Source organism: Erythrolamprus reginae, chromosome 7 (assembly GCF_031021105.1).
Source record: "Erythrolamprus reginae isolate rEryReg1 chromosome 7, rEryReg1.hap1, whole genome shotgun sequence".
Taxonomy (NCBI): Eukaryota; Metazoa; Chordata; class Lepidosauria; order Squamata; family Dipsadidae; genus Erythrolamprus; species Erythrolamprus reginae.
The window spans coordinates 59428458-59449510 of record NC_091956.1 but is presented as its reverse complement, the minus strand read 5'-3'; the positions used below and the strand labels follow the sequence as shown (position 1 = coordinate 59449510).

At 36.4% G+C, this 21053-nt stretch overlaps 1 protein-coding gene across 1 annotated transcript in view; it reads left to right on the top strand.

The window, feature by feature from the left end:
* Positions 1 to 581: 581 nt before the first annotated feature.
* Positions 582 to 21053, top strand: part of NDNF (neuron derived neurotrophic factor) — a 33817-nt gene continuing 13345 nt past the window's right edge. Inside the window, exon 1 of the mRNA XM_070756628.1 lies at positions 582 to 1186. The gene's annotated coding sequence lies outside the window, so the exon portion shown is untranslated. The remainder of the gene's footprint in view (positions 1187 to 21053) is intronic.

Here is a 21053-nt window from a genome sequence, read left to right as displayed (position 1 = left end):
CAGATTTAGGATGTGTTATTTGAGTATTCCGTTTATTTTTTTGAGCAGTATATATCTCAAAACACCTGCTTGCTACCAGTTGCCTGGGCCAGAAGAGTGGCATTGGAGCAAGATTTATTTATTTATTTATTTGTTTGTTTGTTTGTTTATTTAGTACAATACATAATACACACTGAAGAGAATAGATACATAGTAATATAACTAAAGAAACGAATTGAAGAAAAGATATAAAAGTATAGGTGAACAAACTTGAAAGGAAGAAAAGATAAATGGGATAAGGAGAAACAATTGGACAGGGGACGGAAAGTTGCCACAGGTACTACAAGAACCTTCTTAGTAAGAGGTCAAACTAACAGTTCTTCGCCCCAAGCTTAAGAAAGGCTTTTGCGGGATTCTTTCTCCGCGCCTGAGGTAAAGCCGCCTATCAGCGCGCGCGGGGTGGGCTGCGTTTCCACACACCACCCCCGTATCGCCCGAGACAGCTGTGGCGCGGGAGAGAAAAGGCACCCGTGTGAGCGGACCTGGCCGGGCGTTGCGCCGGCGCCTGGTTGGTGCTCGGCGGTCCTGCGCGCGCCGTGTGTGCGCGAGGGAGCGCGTGTGGTGGCAACGGGCCGGGGAGGGAGAGCAGCAGGGGGCTGTGCCTCGGGCTTAGGGGGTGGGGAGAGGCTCTCTCTCTCTCTTCCACGCTGCGCTCAAGTGACATTCAGGGCGAAACACCACATGTCCAACTCAGCCAGCCGGGCAGGCAGTGAATTACTAAGACTCGCGCGGACAAACGCCTCTCCCTCTCGACTGGCCTAAACGTTAAAATAAACTCAATTGCTGGCCGTCGCTCCCAAGAGATTCTCTCCCCTCTTAGCGCTAATCGCCTAAGTCTCTCCCCCCGCCCTCTTTGGAGAGTTTTCCTCAGTGGAAGAATGGGAACAATCTAACCGGTCTTCGTCTGCCCTCCTTCTGCCCGCCAAAAACTACAACAACAACAGCAGGAACAAAATCAAAGCAAACGAGCGGCGAGTTCGACGCAAAGTGGCGTCGTCGTCTACGGACTTAGAAGGAAGCTTTCTCCCGCCGTTTCTTGGCAGGCGAGGAGCTCCGGGCGAGCTCTGTCCTCCTTCGGAGTCAAGGCTCACTGCCTGATTTATTTCGGGCAAGGTCGGCGCGGGCCAAACGAGGCTTGGCCCTTCAGGTAAGCGGGACGCCGGGCGAGGTTTTCCCCGCGCGGCCGTGGCTGGAGGAGGCTCCGCTCGCTCGCCCCGGGGTCGCTCGTTGGTGGGGGGCGCTCCAACAGTAGCAGAGAGAAGCTCCGGGCTATCCTAGGTCGCCTGGCTCGGGCGGCTAAGGGAATTATGAGACAGTTATAGTTGAATCCACATTGGCCGTCTGTATTTAACATTTATTTATTATTTATTTATTGGACTTTTATGCCGCCCCTCTCCGAGCCTTTAGACGGGGGTCTCGCCGATGCTTTAGAATACAGTACTGTAGTTGCATCGTTGTAACTGTTGCAGTTGCAGTTACTATTGGTTGGCTTTGGGGCGCAAGGAGTGCCTGGTCTGCTCCTCTCCTGATTCTCTCTCCAGAGTCCACGGAGAAGAATCTGGCCCCATTCGCCACTCCAGGAAATGGTTAGAAGCCTTGCAGATTCCAGAGGAGGTCAGACATAAGATGCAGCATCTTTGGAAACTTGTAAAATACGTGGCTATAGGATCTCTCCTCACTTTCTTTTCTCCACTTTCTTCAGTTTTCTAATAGCAACCAATTCATTAGGTTCTTTGGAAAGTACATATACTGCTAAATAAAAAAATAAAGGGAACACTCAAATAACACATCCTAGATCTGAATGAATGAAATATTCTCATTGAATACTTTGTTCTGTACAGAGTTGAACGTGCACAACAGCATGTGAAATTGATTGTCAATCAGTGTTGCTCTCTAAGTGGACAGTTTGATTTCACAGAACTTTGATTTACTTACACTTATAATGTGTTGTTTAAGTGTTCCCTTTATTTTTTTTGAGCAGTGTATTTGCCCGGCACATAACTCTGAAAAAGATTGAGCGTCACAGGACCCAAAGGAGGAGTTTCTCATTTTAATAGACAGTCCGATCTCTCTTCAGAATTTCAATCTGTAAAGTTTTATGAAACCTGGTTGCCCCCCCGCCCCCCAACTCGCAGAGTAGCACCATTTCTCTTTTTATGTTCTTGCGGTTTTTGTTGGCTTTTCACATTTCTTTTGATGAGACAATTCTGCCTTGCCGGTCTTCATCCTGATTGTCTTCACCTGGGATCCTTTCCCTAACAACTGTGTGCCTGCCACTGGGAGAAGAAGAGAAGGAGCAACCCGGAGTTCATCTTTTCCTCTGCCAGTTGGTGGTGTGAGGCTGCTTCTATGGGATTTGCAGAATCGCTCAACAAGGTTTCATTATTTCCCTTCACTCCAAAGTTACTTTCTGTCCTGTCCCTTCCCACTTGCTGCGGTTTATTTGATGTAACACACCAGGAACTGAGCAAAGGCTCCCTGTTAGGCTTTTGTAGAAGCTTCTGAAGTTTGTAGAAGGTTCCTGTCTAAAAGCTTTTCGGGTTTTGGTGCATGGAAGGTTTTCTTACTACGCTGGTTTTCTTTCATCCAACAGTAAACATGTCCTTTCCTAAAGTGAACCATTTATTATTTCTACTGTAGAATTTTTCATAAAATACAACCAGACTTGGGTGGCAGGTTTGTATTCAGAAAGTTGTTGCAAAAGGGAAAGCAAGAAATGCAGAGTAATCAAGAAGAGAAATAGACAAGAGGCAGAGTGACCTTTATATCTAATGTTAAGTTCTTACCATTCCATCTATCTAGGAATGTAGTTATTTTCTTCCAAAGTTTTGTGCAACGTAACTACTTAGAAGATATTGGATATTGGCACTTGCGTCCTTCTAAATCATCATCTTAGCCTGACCAAAACAAAATCTAAACTATGAAGTTGAAGTGTAATCAGTTGTTTAAAAACACTACCAAAATAGTTTCAGCAATGTACATTTTCATATTTTTTTTTCAATGCTTTGGCTTCTTTTCCAACTTTCAGTAACAGTTGATTTTATTTATTTATTTATTATTTGGATTTGTATGCCCGCCCCTCTCCGAAGACTCTGGGGATTAAATTCAGTTTTATCTTCTACAATGTTTTAATAGAATAGAATAGAATAGAATAGAATAGAATAGAATTTTTATTGGCCAAGTGTGATTGGACACACAAGGAATTTGTCTTGGTGCATATGCTCTCAATGTACATAAAATAAAATATACATTTGTCAAGAATCATGTGGTACAACACTTAATGATTGTCATAGGGGTCAAATAAGCAATGAAGAAGCAATATTAATAAAAATCTTAGGATATAAGCAACAAGTTACAGTCATACAGTCAACATGGGAGGAAATGGGTGATAGGAATGATGAGAAAAACTAGTAGAATAGAAGTGCAGATTTAGTAGAAAGTCTGACAGTTTTGAGGAATTATTTGTTTAGTAGAGTGATGGCGTTCGGGAAAAAACTGTTCTTGTGTCTAGTTGTCTTGGTGTGCAGTACTCTGTAGTGCTTGATGTGACACACACACACATAAATAAAAATAAGATCTTTTAAAAAATGTCCTGATTTGAACAGACCTGCTGCATCAGATTATAAATTATTAAGCATATGTTCTGTATAAATAAATAAGCTTTTCTAGATTATTTTAAAATTATTTTCACTCATGCACATTTTGAAATTCTAGTGGAATTAGTCTTGCAGTTGACTTTGGTAACAACCCTGCTTTAAATTGTCACAGTAAAGCAAAGTAATAGAACATGTGCTAATAGAAGAAGTGAAAATTAATTATAATTAAATAAGTAATTATTTATGGCTTAACAGAATTGAAAGTGTGGCTGTGAAATATCTCTTCATTATTTGTAAATAGAACTTTTAAATATCTTAATATATAATTGGTGAATATCTGTACTCTTTGTACAGGACCTATGTAATGCTTCCATGATCAACGATACCATTACTTTCTTCAAGTTAGATTAGTCAATGATACAGATCAGTGCAATGTTTTGCCAATGCCACTGAGAAATGGGGAAATGGGTAGGTAGAGACAATGCTCTTTTTGAAACAAGTGGAAAGATGGGCTGAGATAAGGAACAGAAGTTCTGTATGCAGCTTTTCAGCTTTATTTTTTATTCTTGACCACTTTTTAAAAACAAACAATGCACCAACCTGAGTATGTGACATTTTCATTGAAGAATGATATAGATGCTAATAATAAAAATTGTTTTAAAAAGGTAATCTGTTTAATTTTGAAGCAGTAATGGTGTAGGGGAATTATAGTGCTAATATGGGATCAAATTCCAAACATAACATCTTTTTAAAGGATTTGGTTGTTTACTTTCGGTGCTCAACTCTGTAAAAATGATTTCAGATTCATTTGAGTGGCTTAGATTTTTCCTTTTAAAATGTTGATAACTGAATCCAAATTGATAGTATCAGATTTTATCTCAGATATTTTTTCACCTACATTTCTATTTGATTAGACCATTTGTGTGCATGTCTGTTCAGAAATAAGTGCAACTATTAATAGGATTACTTCAAAACATGTCTTAGAATGTAATCCTATGAACATAGATGTTTTATTTTTGAATAAACATGTGTAAGTCTTAGTTGTATGTCTAATATTATATGATATTAAAGAACTATCCAGAAATGTATTTAGAGAAAAGATAATGTAAATACAGAATAATTCTATAACATTAAACCTGTTTTTATGTTAGATAGCATAATTTTGAAATGCATATTAGAAGAGGCATTCAGGAACCTGAATAATTCAACTCTCAAGGATATTAATGTGAATACAGAGTCAACTTGTACAGTCACTTAATGCAGATTGTGAAGATACGTTATTATTAACATTCATTATTTTTTCCAGATGTTTCAAATACAGAGACGTTGAAGAAATTAGAATAAAATTAAAACAATGGAAACCACATTTTAGAAACAGCATGTAGAAACAAATTGATAGAATATATCAAAATAGTGAAACTAAAATATATCACTTATTATATAACAGTTATAACATTGGTTATATAAAACTATTATATATTATATAAAAGCTATATCAGGCATCAGAGACAGGAATTAATAAACCTAGACAAATGGCACCAAAAAAGAGTAGCAGGTGTAAAGGAAAGAGATTTCAAAACCAGGAGACCATAATGAAAAGGCATTTATTCCATGGATACCTTCAAACTTTTCACTGAGGGCCTTAGGAAGAAAAAAAAAATCTTTTGAAGATTATAAAGAGAGGAAAACAGGTTCACACAAGAAGATACATTCCATCTTATTGAGATTACAAATCACTTAGAAGTTTATAGGTCAAAATTAGTATGTTGAATTGGATGTGATAATACTTTGGAAGGCAGAGAAGTATGGTGCAAATAGATTCATGATGCCTGGTTCTTATTAAAATCTTTGCAGGACCAAACCGTGTTTTACAGTAGCTTTAACTTATAAACATTCAAAGACAATTGCACTGAATGAAACAATGGTTAATAGTTCCATCTTCATTTTTTACATTTCTGGCATCAAATTGTAGTAGTTCGTTACAATATTGCATTTATAATGCAACTATTTTTAACTTATATATGGCTAAAACCTATGTTTCTAGAAATGTATATACGTGTGATTGTCTAATGTTCCTATCATAAATGTAAAATAAATAGTCATTTATACCAATGATTTATAAATTTTATCATCCATATTATTAACAGGAAATATTCTTTTGAACCCTTCTCACCTTTTTTAAAATAACATTTTTAGTATAGAGGGATTTTTTTAAAAAAAAAACAGACAGGTTAAAGATTATTAGCCTTTTCTGCTTCTTTTAGAATGACAATGAACTGAAATATGGGATAATCTGAAGGACATATTTTAGTTCAGAAATCTTTCAAGAGTATTTTTTATATTGTGAAGCAGAAATATTATTTGATACTGGCATACAATCACAATACAATACAGTATTGTATTTTTATTACAAAATCTGCAGAACTTTGGAAATATTTCTTAGACATATTTTGATATGTTTTACTACATACCGGTAGACATAGACATTCACGCACACACAAATTAGTATTTTTACAGTCACCAAATGTGTATTGTGCTTTCTAATCCACATTAATTGTATGATTATGGTGGGTGGATTAGAAATATATTTAAAATATCTTTAAAAATTAGATAACTTTAGATAGAGCTTGATAAGATTTCCTTCTGAAATTTTTGGGCATCATAACTCATTATTGCATTAATTATAATAACATATTAGGTATAATCTTATTTGAGCCACTTATTATGTTTCTATTAAATTATGCCAATTATATTTTGGTATTGTAAAAATTAAAAATATTTCTACAATTATAATTCTAAATCTAGGGCTGCCATTTTGATTCTTGCTGTTCAGTCTGAAAGGAAATAATAATAATAATAATAATAATAATAATAATAATAATAATAATTTATTGGATTTGTATGCTGCCCCTCTCCATAGACTCGTAACATCTACAAGGATGCTTGCCCTCCTTTACTTTAGTCCTTCAGTTTATGCCAACTGGCCAGAAGACAGTTTCTTGTTTACTTGACAAAGATGTGGTCTATTTTATGTGATCTATTTGATGCTATTGCCTTATTACTATTATTTGGAGTAACTGTCCCTCAAAGGCATAACATTGAAAAAGATTAATATAATGTTCAATAAAATACATGCCTGTTAGACGCATATATGAAGGTAAATAATGCAAGAATTATTACAGGTATATATATATATATATATCTGCAGTACTGTAACTATAAGTCAAGTTAAGATATTAATAGGGAAATAACTAGAAGTAAAAATAAAAGTATCTCTTATGTTAGACTTAAACTAATATTAGATTTCTTTATTGTTAACAGTGTTGGAAAGAAATTGAATTGCTTCAGATTGCCTGTTACTTTATAGCAAATTTATAACCACTTTTCTAGTTGTTTTGTTCAGTATGTTTCTTTATGTCACTTCTTATTATAATAGAGTCAAAAATTCTGGATCAATTTTGCAATTAATATTTTGATGTATTATTGGTATCATATGATAAATTAAGACATGCGTGATTGTCTGAATATAAGTGCCTAGAAAAATACATTACATTTTTAAACATACATTAGATTTTTCATTAAATTACGTTATACATTCATTTTATTATAACATTTAATTTGTCTTAAGTTTTGCTATCTGTACATTTTTTACACGCACACATACGCACATATTTGCAGAATATCTGTTATGTGACTAAATGTAAGCATTTGTCATATGTTAACGTTTGCAAAAAAACCACCCCAATACCTAAATTGGTTTAAGCATTAGGCAGCTTTGGAGATAGGCTTTAAATCTTTAATAAATTAGTGCAAATCCGTGTTTTAGATCTGGTTCTTGTCTTAAAGAAAGGATAATTTTATCATAATCTTATAAATTCCATGTAAAACATGTGTCTTAAATACAAAATTCTCTTCAAAACAAATGGTGCTGTTCTATTTACAAATCTGTCCTATCCTTTTAAAAAGTGTAAATTACTTAATAAACCTAATCAACTATTCCATTTTGTAATTATATTAAATATCAGATGAAATCAATGCTTTAGGCTTGGATATTAGTTTTAACAGACACGCTAGGGAAAATAGTCCAAAAATCTAACTTAAATTGAGATAAAGTAATGACAAATTCAATCTATGGTGCTTTCTTGGAACGAAGCAACAGTTTTAACCTCATAACATCGGAATTATAGCTTCAGTTACAGTGCACCTTTTTGAGAGGAAAGTATGCCTTGTTTATGCATTCATTTAAATGCATTAAATGTTTCATTTTTTAAAACAAAATGCCTGACGTTTTTGAAAGGAGTGCTTGTAATCTTGTCATTCAAATTTTTAATTTAATTATTTAAATTTAACTTAATTTAATTTAATTATCAAATAGTTATTTATTTTGTCATCCTTCACCTAAGAAGAGAAAAATAGGTACAAATATAAATACAAAGGTAACATACAGTATTCTATTATTGTATTTTTGTATCAATATGAAATATAACTAATAATATATAAAAGAATACTATCAATATGAAGCCATTTTGGATTCTTTTGGAAAATAAAGTTAATAATAATGATGATGATGATGATGGTGGTGGTGGTGGTGGTGGTGGTGGTGGTGATGATGACAAAATAAATAACTGTTTGATAATTAAATTATTATTACTACTATCATTATCATTATCATTATTATAACATGGTGAACATGGAGTCTTCGGAGAGGGGCGGCATACAAATCTAAATAATAAATAAATAAATAAATAAACAAACAAATAAATAAATAAGAATAAAATAAATTTAAGGGACTACCCATGAAGAATGCTCAGAGACTGCAGTTGGTCCAGAACGCAGCAGTGTGAACTGTTGTGGATGCACCTAGGTACACACACATTTCACCAATTCTCCACGAGCTGCACTGACTTCCAGTTAGTCTCCAGACGCAATTCAAGGTATTGGTTATTACCTTTAAAGCCCTGACACCCTACATGGCTTATGACCAGGTTATCTTAGGCACTGCCTCCTACTGCATAGCTCACAATGATCGGTAAGATCCCACAGAGTCGGGCTTTTTCAGGTTCTGTCAACTAAGCAATGTCGACTGGTGGGCAGAGAATCTTCTCTGTGGCTGTCCCAAAACTCTGGAATTCCCTGCTCCCCAAGCTTAGGACTATCCCTACCTTATTGACCTTCTGTAAAAAAGTGAAGACTTGGCTCTTCCAGCAGGCCTAGGGCATACAAATCTAATAAATTGAATTGAATTGAATTGATCTCAGTATTATACCTTTATGAGATCCAACCAGAATGAAAGATGTATATGTTTTAAAATTGATTTTAATAGATGGTTGTAATGATCTTGATCATTAGGATTTGGGCACGTACTAAACAAACAAACAAACAAACAAACAAACAAACAAACAAACAAATGGAATTTGTTTATAATTATTGATCAATTTATATTAGATTTTTCCTTGGAAGCTTAAGTCAGTATACATAGCAGTTCCTATTCATCAGAATAATCTTTATTTTGGTCACAAGCCAACACAAAAGTTAAACATCAAAATAAATACAGTCTCTAAAAATTATTGGAAAATAACTAAGCAAATTACTGTAATAACATGAAGAAGGAGTTCTTTAGATATTTATTTATTTAACAAAGCAAATTACTGTAGTAACATGAAGAAGGAGTTCTTTAGATATTTATTTTGCTACTGCATGAGTGGTGGCTGGATTTGAATCTTGAAGGAGATGGTTCATAAAGAAATTTTCTGATCTCCCTAGAAATTTCTCCTTCTAATAGAGGGAGCATATACATTGATCTGATGTCCCTGTAGAATTTGAAGCGCAATAGGACATGTGAGGTAGCTTTTACTTCCTCATCACCATGTGTTTTGCTCAGCTATTGAGGTTTTATTATACCTGCCTCTATTTATTAGACATTGTCTAATTATAAAATTGTAGATGTTACAATTGAATATAGGAAATAATGTCTGGTCTTGGTATATTTTATCAGTCTACTTAAATTTAATCCAAAGAATAATAATACTACCTGCAACATTATTCATTTTTATTTGGAAATAAGTTTGCTATAGAACACACCAAACAGACAAGACACTGAATCTATGAGACATAAAGCAACCATAATATTTCCATTAATTTCCTACTCACTATTCAAAGCATAGGGCATGTTCTTCTGATCCACTTCTAATTTAGTGTTTTTCACATTGTACTTTCTTAAGGGCACATAGACAGTTCATTTTCAGATGACTGCAGATTAAATCCAGCAGTTAATTTGCATAGGATGGAATGTTTCTCCAAATGAGGTACTTTGCTGTTTTTAAAGCTACACTTTATCATAAATTTACAAACAGATGAATGATTATAATTCATATAATTTGAAAATCAGCAAAAACATTTTAGCCTTTTTTGAATCAATTTCTGTTTTTATACATAAACAGTCAACTTTTCCTTATTTAATTTTTTTAATCCATTTTGTACCATTTCATAATTTTTCATGCATTTCCAGTATGAGGGTTAATTTACAAATTAACCAAAGTAACATATGTGCTGTTGGCAAATCTGTATTTATAATTTATAGCCATTTTGCTATTGCATGAGTGGTGTGGCTGGATTTGAATCTTGAAGGAGATGCTTCATATAGAAATTATCTGATTTATAGCCATGTTATGCTAAAAGATTGGTAAGAGAAGTACAATATAAGATTTTGTTTTGTTTAAGCTACTTGTTATAACTGCATATGTGCAGTATAGAAATTTTGATGCTTTAAATTTATGTATGCTTGCGCGTATACACATGTGCCTATGTATGTGTCTACAAAGAAGAACCTATTTCCCCCTACACATACACATTCCCCCTACACACACCCAAACACAAATTCCAGAATGGAAACTTTCACTGTTTTTGATCGTGACTATTTCCTACTTGAATGATAGTTATCTTCAAAGGTGTTTTGTAATTAGGATAGTTTTAATGGCACAGAGCACTTAGAAAGAAGTGTTTTTCAGCAGAAAAACAAGAAAACCAAGATGATCAAGATTAATTTCGTATGGTTATTTTTTTCTACAGATAAAAACAAATGAATAAAGGATGCTTGTTTAAATGCAGACATAATGTTGGGCACAGTATGACTTTAAAGAATTCAACTTCGTGCATAAGTTATATGAAAGAAATGTTTGAATAAACCTGTATGTGATCAGGCTGCAAATAAGATGAAGGTTGTAAATATAAATTTTAAGAAAAATGTGTATTTATGAGGAACAGCTGCCAAAATAGCAATTGCTATTGAAGAGAACATATGTTTAAACAATTCCTTTGCCTTAATGAAGTAAAGAAAACATTTTTAATCTTCTTTTATCAGTGGGGTTTTATTTATGATTAAAAATAAAAAACGCAAGAAGATTATTTATTATTTTAAAAGTTTGCAGTAGGCTGCTACAGTGATTTGCTCTTAATAATCCAGGGGAGGGAATCAGAACTTGAGAATATGAATGCTTCAGAACTGGAGAAAGTCAGATGTATAACATGTAGAGATAATATCAAGGGTGATAAAAGCCTAATATTTATTGCTTAAATGATCAATTTATTGTGAGCCGCCCCGAGTCTACGGAAAGGGGCGGCATACAAATCTAATTAAAATAAATAAATAAATAAAATAAATATTATTATTATTATTATTACTATTATATTATTATATATTATTATTATTATTATTATTATTATTATTATTATTATAATAGAAAATATTATCTTACTGAAAGAGTAGTAGATCCTTGGAACAAACTTCCAGCAGACGTGGTTGGTAAATCCACAGTAACTGAATTTAAACATGCCTGCAATGAACATATATCCATCCTAAGATAAAATACAGAAAATAGTATAAGGGCAGACTAGATGGATAATGAGGTCTTTTTCTGCTGTCAGTCTTCTATGTTTCTATTATTATTATTATTATTATTATTATTATTATTATTATTATTATTATTATTATTATAGAAAATATTATCTTACTGAAAGAGTAGTAGATCCTTGGAACAAACTTCCAGCAGACGTGGTTGGTAAATCCACAGTAACTGAATTTAAACATGCCTGCGATAAACATAGATCCATCCTAAGATAAAATACAGAAAATAGTATAAGGGCAGACTAGATGGATCATGAGGTCTTTTTCTGCTGTCAGTCTTCTATGTTTCTATTATTATTATTATTATTATTATTATTATTATTATTATTATTATTATTACTACTACTTTTTAGATTTGTATGCCGCTCCTCTCCTAGGACTCAGAGCGGCTCATAACAGAATACAATATCACAAATCCAATATGTTAAAAAAGCACATAAAAAGCCCATTATTAAAACCAAACTACTCAGTCATACCATTCACAAATCTACGATAGCCTAGGGGTAACTCAGTTACCCCATGCCTGGCGACATAGGTGGGTTTTTAGTAGCTTACAAAAGGCAAGGGCGGGGGGGGGGGGCGGTTCTAATCTCCAGGGGGAGTTGATTCCAAATAATTTTAGAATTATTATTAATACAACTTGAAAAACTTTCTGCCAAAGTACAGTAGCTGTAATTAGTTGCCACTGAAATCAGTAACATGAGTTTACCATAAATCATGTCACTGTTTTTAGCTACTGTAGGTACCACTATATTGTATGATTAAATAAATAATGAAGATGATACAAAAAAGAAAATTGAAAGGCATATATTATATGTGGTTGACAGGAATTTGGCAAGTTGAGCATAATTTTCAAGAATAACATCCCGCTGTGCATGAAGAGAAAAGTTTTCGATCAGTTTGTGCTTCCTGTTCTAACATATTCCAGTGAAACATGACCAGCAGACGTGGTTGGTAAATCCACAGTAACCGAATTTAAACATGCCTGGGATAAACATATATCCATTGTAAGATAAAATACAGGAAATAGTAAAAGGGCAGACTAGATGGACCATGGGGTCTTTTTCTGCCGTCAGTCTTCTATGTTTCTATGTTTCTATGTTTCTAACTGCACAATCAATGCAGAAGTTAGGAGTGGTGCAAAGAGCCATAGAAAAATACTGCTCATCCTACAAGACAAGATAGCAAGACCTTGTCAGGGTTCCAACCAATGTCCTAATTCCATAATGGTGAACCTATGGCATGTGTGCCATAGATGGCATGCAAAGCCATATCTGAAGGCACACAAAGCATTGGCCTATGCCAACTCCAGCATACATGCCCTCACTGGCCGGTTGATTTTCAGCCTGCCAGAGGCTTCAGGAAAGCCTCTGAAGCCTGTGGATGGAGAATAACAGACCCAATGGGCCTACTGGAAGTTCGGAAATGAACTCCCGGTTGGCCCATTGGGCCATTTTTTTGCCCTCCCCAGGTTTCAGAAATGTTTGGGGATGGCAAAAAAATGTCCCTGCGCGTATGTGTGGTGTGGCAGTGCAGGGTGTGGTGGTTGTGCATGGATATGGGGGAGACAGCATTGCATTATGGGTCTGGCCATGCGCATACACGCTATTGTGCATGTTTGCACCCTTTTGGCACCCGAGTAAAAAAAGTTTTGCCATCACTTGAATTAGCTTCAACCCAAGTTTCAAAGAAATCCAGTTGTTTATTAGGAGTTATTTATTAGGACCTCAGAGAAGCAACACATGAAAATATTCGATGCCATCAAAACTGGGAAATAATTGAAAAGGAAATGGGAAGCTCACATAGCAAGAAGAACTGATGGCAGGTGGAGCAAGGTAGTCAAAGAATGGATTCCACTTGATAAAAAGCATTCACAAAAAAGACCTACTCTTTCCCTTTCTTTTTTTTCCTTTCTTTTGTATGTTTGTATGTTTATCGACTTTTTTGTTTATTTGTCTTGGTATATTGTCAAAGTATATTTTTTAGACTATAATCTGACATGATTATTATCTTCTGTAACTCGGAATGTTTTCATTGTCAATTACAATTACAGTGATTCCTTGTCTTACAAACTTAATTGGTTCCGGGATAAGATTCTTAAGGTGAAAAGTTTGTAAGACGAAACAATGTTTCCCATAGGAATCAATGGAAAAGCAATTAATGCATGCAAGCCCAAAACTCACCCCTTTTGCCAGCTGAAGTGCCTGTTTTTGCACTGCTGGGATTCCCCTGAGGCTCTCCTCCATGGGAAAGCCCACCTCCAGACGTCTGTGTTTTTGCAATGCAGCAGGGGAATACCAGCAGGGGAATACCAGCATCGTAAAAATGAGCGCTTCGCTGGCAACGGAAGTCCGGAGGTGGGGTTTCCCAGTGAAGGGGGCATCAATGAAATTGCAGCATCGCAAAAACACCAAAGTCCTCGAAACCCCACCTCCGGACCTCTGTGTTTTTGCGATGCTGTGATTTCACTAAGGCTCCCCTCGCTGGGAAACCCCACCTCCGGACTTCCCTTGCCAGCAAAGCACCCATTTTTGTGCTGCTGGGATTCCCCTGCAGCATCACAAAAACACAGAAGTCCGGAGGTGGGGTTTCCCATGGAGGGGAGCCTCAGGGGAATCCCAGCAGTGCAAAAACGAGTGCTTTGCTGGCAACAGAAGTCTGGAGGTGGGGCATCCCAGCGGCGGCTTGGGTTTGTAAGGTGAAAATAGTTTGTAAGAAGAGGCAAAAAAAAATCTTAAACCCCGGGTTTGTATCTTGAAAAGTTTGTATGACGAGGCGTTTGTAAGACGAGGTATCACTGTATATGTATTTATTGTATATTTGTAAATAAAATAATTTTAAAAAAAAGAGATGGAGTGACGACATCAGCAAATATTGCAGGGCCAATTGGCAAACAAAAGCTCAGGATAGTATTGGTTGGAAACATGCAGAAGAGTCCTTCATCTTGCAGTAGGTAGACAATGGCTAGAATGATGATGATAGTGAAGTAAATTTAAAAATTGACAAATGCAACAAAAATAAAAAAAAATTGTACAGTATATATATTTAATGCTATTTTATGGAATAATAGAGCATATTATTTCAATGAAAGAGAAGGAGAAGAATGATTTGCTATAATGAAAACAATTAAAAATATTAGTGTGAAACACTTAGGCAAGCTTTGATGCTGCACACTTTGTACTCAAAAACAAGTTCTTTGTTACACATTATGCATACATACCAATTACTTGTTTGTGCAAAAGTTCATCTTAGTGGCAGTTGCTTTTGGCAGGAAACTTTATTTGGCTGATTTGTGGATTGCAATAACAATTGGCTTGTATCAGAAGTTTGTTTGCCTTGTAGAAAATGAATTTCACACTATGGTTCCTTCTGCCTTGAGAAAATATGACCTAGCGACTGGAAATTTTTTATGGAAATGTTTGCATAAAAAGAAAAGAAATGAACTTGTAACTTAAGGTTTTGATGAGAATAGAAAACAATCGAGATGTAACTTTAGGGAGATAAATTAAGGTATAATTGTACTTACAACTGTTGTGAGGAAGATCAGATGTCATTTCCTTATATCTTTATACTTTTTACTGCTATTTTTCTTCTATTTTTTTTTCTTTCGCCACTTTTAGCTTTTTACTTTTTTCCCATTGAATTGAATTGAATGGGATGCTTTATTTGACCAACTGTTATTAACACACAGGGCATTTGTCTCTGTTTCAGAATCACTCAGTGTACTTGCAAAGCAACAGAGAGAAGAATGTACCAATAAAGGAGGAAATAAAATAATAAAAAGGATAAATAATAATACTACAGCAACAGTGTATGGGTTGATATATACAAACAAATAAGACAGAACTGGGAGAATTAGGTGATCAACAGAGTAATGACATGAGGGAAAACCTGTCCATGTATGTAGTTGTCTTGGCACTGTCACAAGAAAAAGCATTGAAACAGTTTATGGCCAGGCTGTGAGGGGTCTGCAGATATCTCTAAAGTGTTACTTCTGATCCATGCAATATATAGATCAGTGATGGCGTATCTATGGTATGGGTGCCACAGGTGGCATGCAGAGCCATATCTACTGGCACGTGAACCATTGTCCTAGCTCAGTTCCAACGTCAAAATAGGAAGTGCCACTTCTCTTCCTGCTCCTGTTAACAGTGGTGTCCCTCAAGTGTTTAGGACCCACACTATTCATACTATACATAAACAATCTTTGCGATTGCATCACTAGCAATTGCATTCTCTTTGCAGATGTCAAACTATTTAATACCATCGACAATGCTGCTACCCTTCAAAAAGACCTTGACCACGTAGCAGAATGGTCTAAAACCTGGCAACTTCAAATCTCCACCACTGAATGCTCTGTCTTACACATTGGCAAAAAGAATCAGAATACTAAATATAAACTTGGAGGAATTGAACTTATTGATAACCCTCAATCTGTCAAAGACTTTGGAGTACTCATATCCAATGACCCAAGTCCTAGAGCCCAATGCAACAACATTGCCAAAAAGGCTTTAAGAGTTGTTAACCTAATCCTTCACAGCTTTTTCTCTGGTAATTTTGAACTGCTAACAAGACCTTACAAAACATTTGTCAGATCAATCCTAGAATACAGCTCGCCTGTATGGAACCCAAATTGCATATCTGACATCAACACAATTGAGAGAGTCCAGAAATATTTCACAAGAAGAGTCCTTCACTCCTCTTTTCACAACAAAATACCTTACTGCGAGAGCGCCTTCTGCCGCACGAATCCCAGCAGCCAGTTAGGTCCCACAGAGTTGGTCTACTCCAGGTCCTGTTGACTAAACAATGTCGTCTGGCAGGACCCAGGGGAAGAGCCTTCTCTGTGGTGACTCTGACCCTCTGGAATCAATTCCCCTCAGAGATTAGGACTGCCCCCACCCTCCTTGCCTTTCGTAAACTCCTTAAAACCCACCTCTGTCGTCAGGCTTGGGGGAACTGAGACATCCCCCCTTGCCTATGTAACTTTGTGCATGATATGACTGTGTGTATGTATTTTATATATTGGGGTTTTTTTGGGTTTTTTTGTAATGTAAAACTATTATTTTAGATTTTAATTATTAGATTTGTTATCATGTATTGTTTTTATCACTGTTGTGAGCCGCCCTGAGTCTACGGAGAGGGGCGGCATACAAATCTAATTAATAATAATAATAATAATAATAATAATAATAATAATAATTACTCGGCCAGACTTGAAATTCTTGGTTTAGACTACTTACAACTCCATCGTCTCCGTTCCAACTTAATTATAGTTCATAAAATCATATACCAAAATGTCCTACCTTTTAACAACTACTTCAACTTCAACCACAACAACACACGAGCACAAAACAGATTTAAACTAAATGTCAACCGCTCCAAACTTGACTGCAAAAAATACGAGTTCAACAACAGAGTAATCAACGCCTGGAATGCACTACCTGATTCTGTGGATTCTACTCCTAACCCCAAAACCTTTAACCTTAGACTATCTGCAATTGATCTCTCTTCCTTTCTAAGAGGTCTGTAAGGGGCGTGCATAAGCGCACCATTGTGCCTACCGTCCCTGTCCTATTGTCTACTTTTTATCATTACTTATCTAATATTTAATATGTACAAATTATCACCCTATAATTGTTTGACAAATAAATAAAATAAATAATAAAATAAACGTGCATGTGTGTGCGGCCAGCTGATTTTTGGCTCGCACAGAGGATCCGGGAGAGAGTTTTTGGCTTCCAGAGAGCCTCCGGGGGGATTGGGGAGGATGTTTTTACTCTCATCCGGCTCCAGGAAAGCCTTTGGAGCCTTGGGAGGGTGAAACATGAGCCTACTGGTCCCACCAAAATTTGGGAAACAGACTGTTTCTGGCTGCAGAGGGCTTCCGGGAGGGGGGAGCTGTTTTCTCCCTCTCCAGGCATTGAATTATTTATTTATTTATTTATTTATTTATTGAACTTTTATGCCACCCCTTTCTGAGGACTTGGAATTATGGGTGTGGGCACTTGTACATGCACGATTGTGCACACGTACGCTCTTTTGTCACCTGAGGAAAAAAAGGGTTGCCATTCACTGATATAGGTCTTCTATGGAGGGCAGACCAGTTACAATTATTCTTTGTGTAGTCTTGTATCTGTCCTGCCCAATCTCATCTCTATAGTTTTAACCGTATTCAGTTCCAGATTGTTCTGGCTGTACCACAAGGCCAGTTGTCCCACCTTCCATCTATAGTAGATGCAGACTCATCACTGTCTTGAATGATGCCAATGACCACTGTAACATTTGCAAATTTTCAGAACTTTAACAGATAGTTCTCTTGAGGTTCAGTCATTGGTATAGAGCAGAGGTGTCAAACTCAAAGTTCATGGCCCAGATTTGGCCCACGGGGTGCTTAGATCTGGCCCACGGGGCTAAGAACTGACCCATGGTGCCAGCAAAAACAGAGCTCAGGAGGGCTACCTGTGGCCCTCCCAGGTGTTCTGACCTAGGCTTTCTTAGAAAGCATGAAGCAGATCGTTAGTCCTGGTAAAACTTCTTTTATTTACACAACTCTGAATTCCTTTCATTCACAGTCCGCAAGGCTTGGTAAACAGTCTTTCAGAGGAATATTTATCAACACAAACCTTATCTCACTTCGAAGGCTGCCAGATAACTAATTTCCAAATGCAGGCATAAAAACCTTGGCATAGAGTCTATTAGAGGCACAAACAGAATTTTCCACTCTTGCAATGACCGAAGGAACTCATTCTTTCCTGCAAAAGCCCACACCCATTCATTCCACTTTTATTTCTTATGGGATGGGCCAATTATCTCTAAGATGGGCCTTGGGTGGGTTCTGACTTACCTTGTTGCCGGTTCACTTCCTCATGTGCTGCGTAGGTTCACATGCATGGTGTACCACACGGTCATATCACACAGGTGCAGGTGCACTTCACATGTGTGTTGCATGTGTAGAGCTAAAACCCTAGCTTTTCCACATGTGCAGAAGCAAAAAAACAGCTTTTGCGCATGTGCAGAAGTTAAAAGAAAAATGGTGGCACCTAGGTTGCCACTGAGGAGCTGGTTTGGGGCTGTATCCAGCTAGCCATTCTAGCAAGCTGAGGGAAATTTCCACTACCAGTTCTATAGAACTGCTCCAAACCAGCAGGAACCCACCTCTGTGTAGCCTTACTCCCAAGTCGACCTCGGTATCTTAATTGTTCTTGTCTTCTGGCAGCTTTGCACATGCGCACACTGGCAACACTCTCCAGCTGTTATTCTGCATTGCTGATGTCTGACTCCGAAGGCAGCTGATAACTGCCAGATGGCCCTGGCCTCCTCTCTGCCTTGGATGCAGAACCCTTGTTGAGCCTTCCCCAGACTCCAGGACTGACCCATATTTTTCCCCAACCTCCTCACTGTCCGAATCTACTGCCACTTCTGCTGGCCACTGGTGGGCCACAATACTGAGCTCCATTTTCACTGGCAGAGGGTGGCAGGAGGCCTGAGCAACTGAAAATGGAGCTTGGGAGCCCACTTTCACTGGCAGAGTGCCCGGGTCACCACAGGCACCCCAAGTGGTGATGAGTGATTCAAGCTGGCCACATCGACCCACAAAACTGAGGTGGCTCTCAATGAAATTGAGTTTGACATCTCTGGTATAGAGAGATAAGAGCAATGTAGAGAGCACACAGCCCTGAAGGTGCCTTTCTTTTTTTAAATTCTAGTTTAGTTTGTATGGCTTTTATTATTGTTATTAATACTTTCAATATGATATAAACAAACAGAAAAATATGAAACAGAAAACATGCATATTTATGAAATTATGTTAAATAAATATTGATTTATTTTATTTCATTTAAAACTTGTTCTTTTAATGAAAGCTATTTGACGGAAGTGGGCATACATATTTAGAAATAAATAAACAAACAAACAAACAAACAAATAAATAAATAAATAGATAAATAAATAAATAAATAAATAAATAAATATTAATGTATCTCTATTTTGTATTCAAAGTCAAATACAGTTTGTAGAGTACTTGAGATTTGGATTTGCATCCAGCATGAGCATTACCGTAAAAAATATTTAGAAATTTTGTTTCATACAAGCAGTTGATTCTATATCCCAATTTACGATAATTTACAAGGGATTTTATTATAATTTAGATGGTTCTAGGAAACCAAATATAGACTTTCAAAATGCCATTTATTAATAGAATTCTGATAAATAAGTCTAATTATAGTTTTTAATTGCTCTTTAATTAGAAGCTCAAACGATATACTTCAGCTTTCAATTTTTGCATAAAACTCAGTTTTGTATCAGATTTAAATCGAAACAAAAGCTATATTAACTAGGTAACCAGAAGGATAATTTCTCCTAGGTTATTTCTCCTAAGTGATACCATGCCAATTTTCTTCATTAATCACATTTTTTTGAAAATTCCAAGTTATTTAGCCAAGCATAACACTATAACACCATATATATTGTATAATATTTAATTATCTGAAAACTAAATTTATTTAATATTTCATTATTTTATTGTAATAAGGGGCCGGGGTGGCGGAGCAGGTAGAGTGCTGTACTGCAGGCCATGGATCTGTAGGTCAGCAGTTCAAATCTCATCACCGGCTCAAGGTTGACTGGGCCTTCCACCCTTCCAAAGTGGGTAAAATGAGGACCCAGATTGTGGGGGCAATATGCTGGCTCTGTTAAAAAGTGCTACTGCTAACATGTTGTAAGCAGCCCTGAGTCTAAGGAGAAGGGCGGCATAAAAAAATCTTGATCCCGCTATATAGAGCGCTGGTGAGACCACATTTGGAACACTGCATTCAGTTCTGGAGACCTCACCTACAAAAAGATATTGACAAAATCGAACGGGTCCAAAGATAGGCTACAAGAATGGTGGAAGGTCTTAAGCATAAAACGTATCAGGAAAGACTTCATGAACTCAATTTGTATTGTCTGGAGGACAGAAGGAAAAGGGGGGACGTGATCGAAACATTTAAATATGTCAAAGGGTTAAATAAGGTTCAGGAGGGAAGTGTTTTTATTAGGAAAGTGAACGTAAGAACAAGGGGACACAATCTGAGGTTAGTTGGGGGAAAGATCAAAAGCAACATGAGAAAATATTATTTTACTGAAAGAGTAGTAGATCCTTGGAACAAACTTCCAGCATATGTGGTTGGTAAATCCACAGTAACTGAATTTAAACATGCCTGGGATAAACATATATCCATCCTAAGATAAAATACAGGAAATAGTATAAGGACAGACTAAATGGACCGTGAGGTCTTTTTCTGCCGCCAGTCTTCTATGTCTCTATGTTTCTATGAATAAATTTTAAAACAAGTCTATTAATAATGCTTTCTGCTTTTACTGTAAACTATATTCATCTATAGGTAAGTATCTTTGCTAAGCCTCCTGATGGGCCTCTCAGAAGCAGGCTGTTAGGTTTCTAATGCAATTTAGGCTATTCAATTTAAAAAATGAAATTCCCTTGATGCACTTTCCAAACTCACTTAATCTGGAAA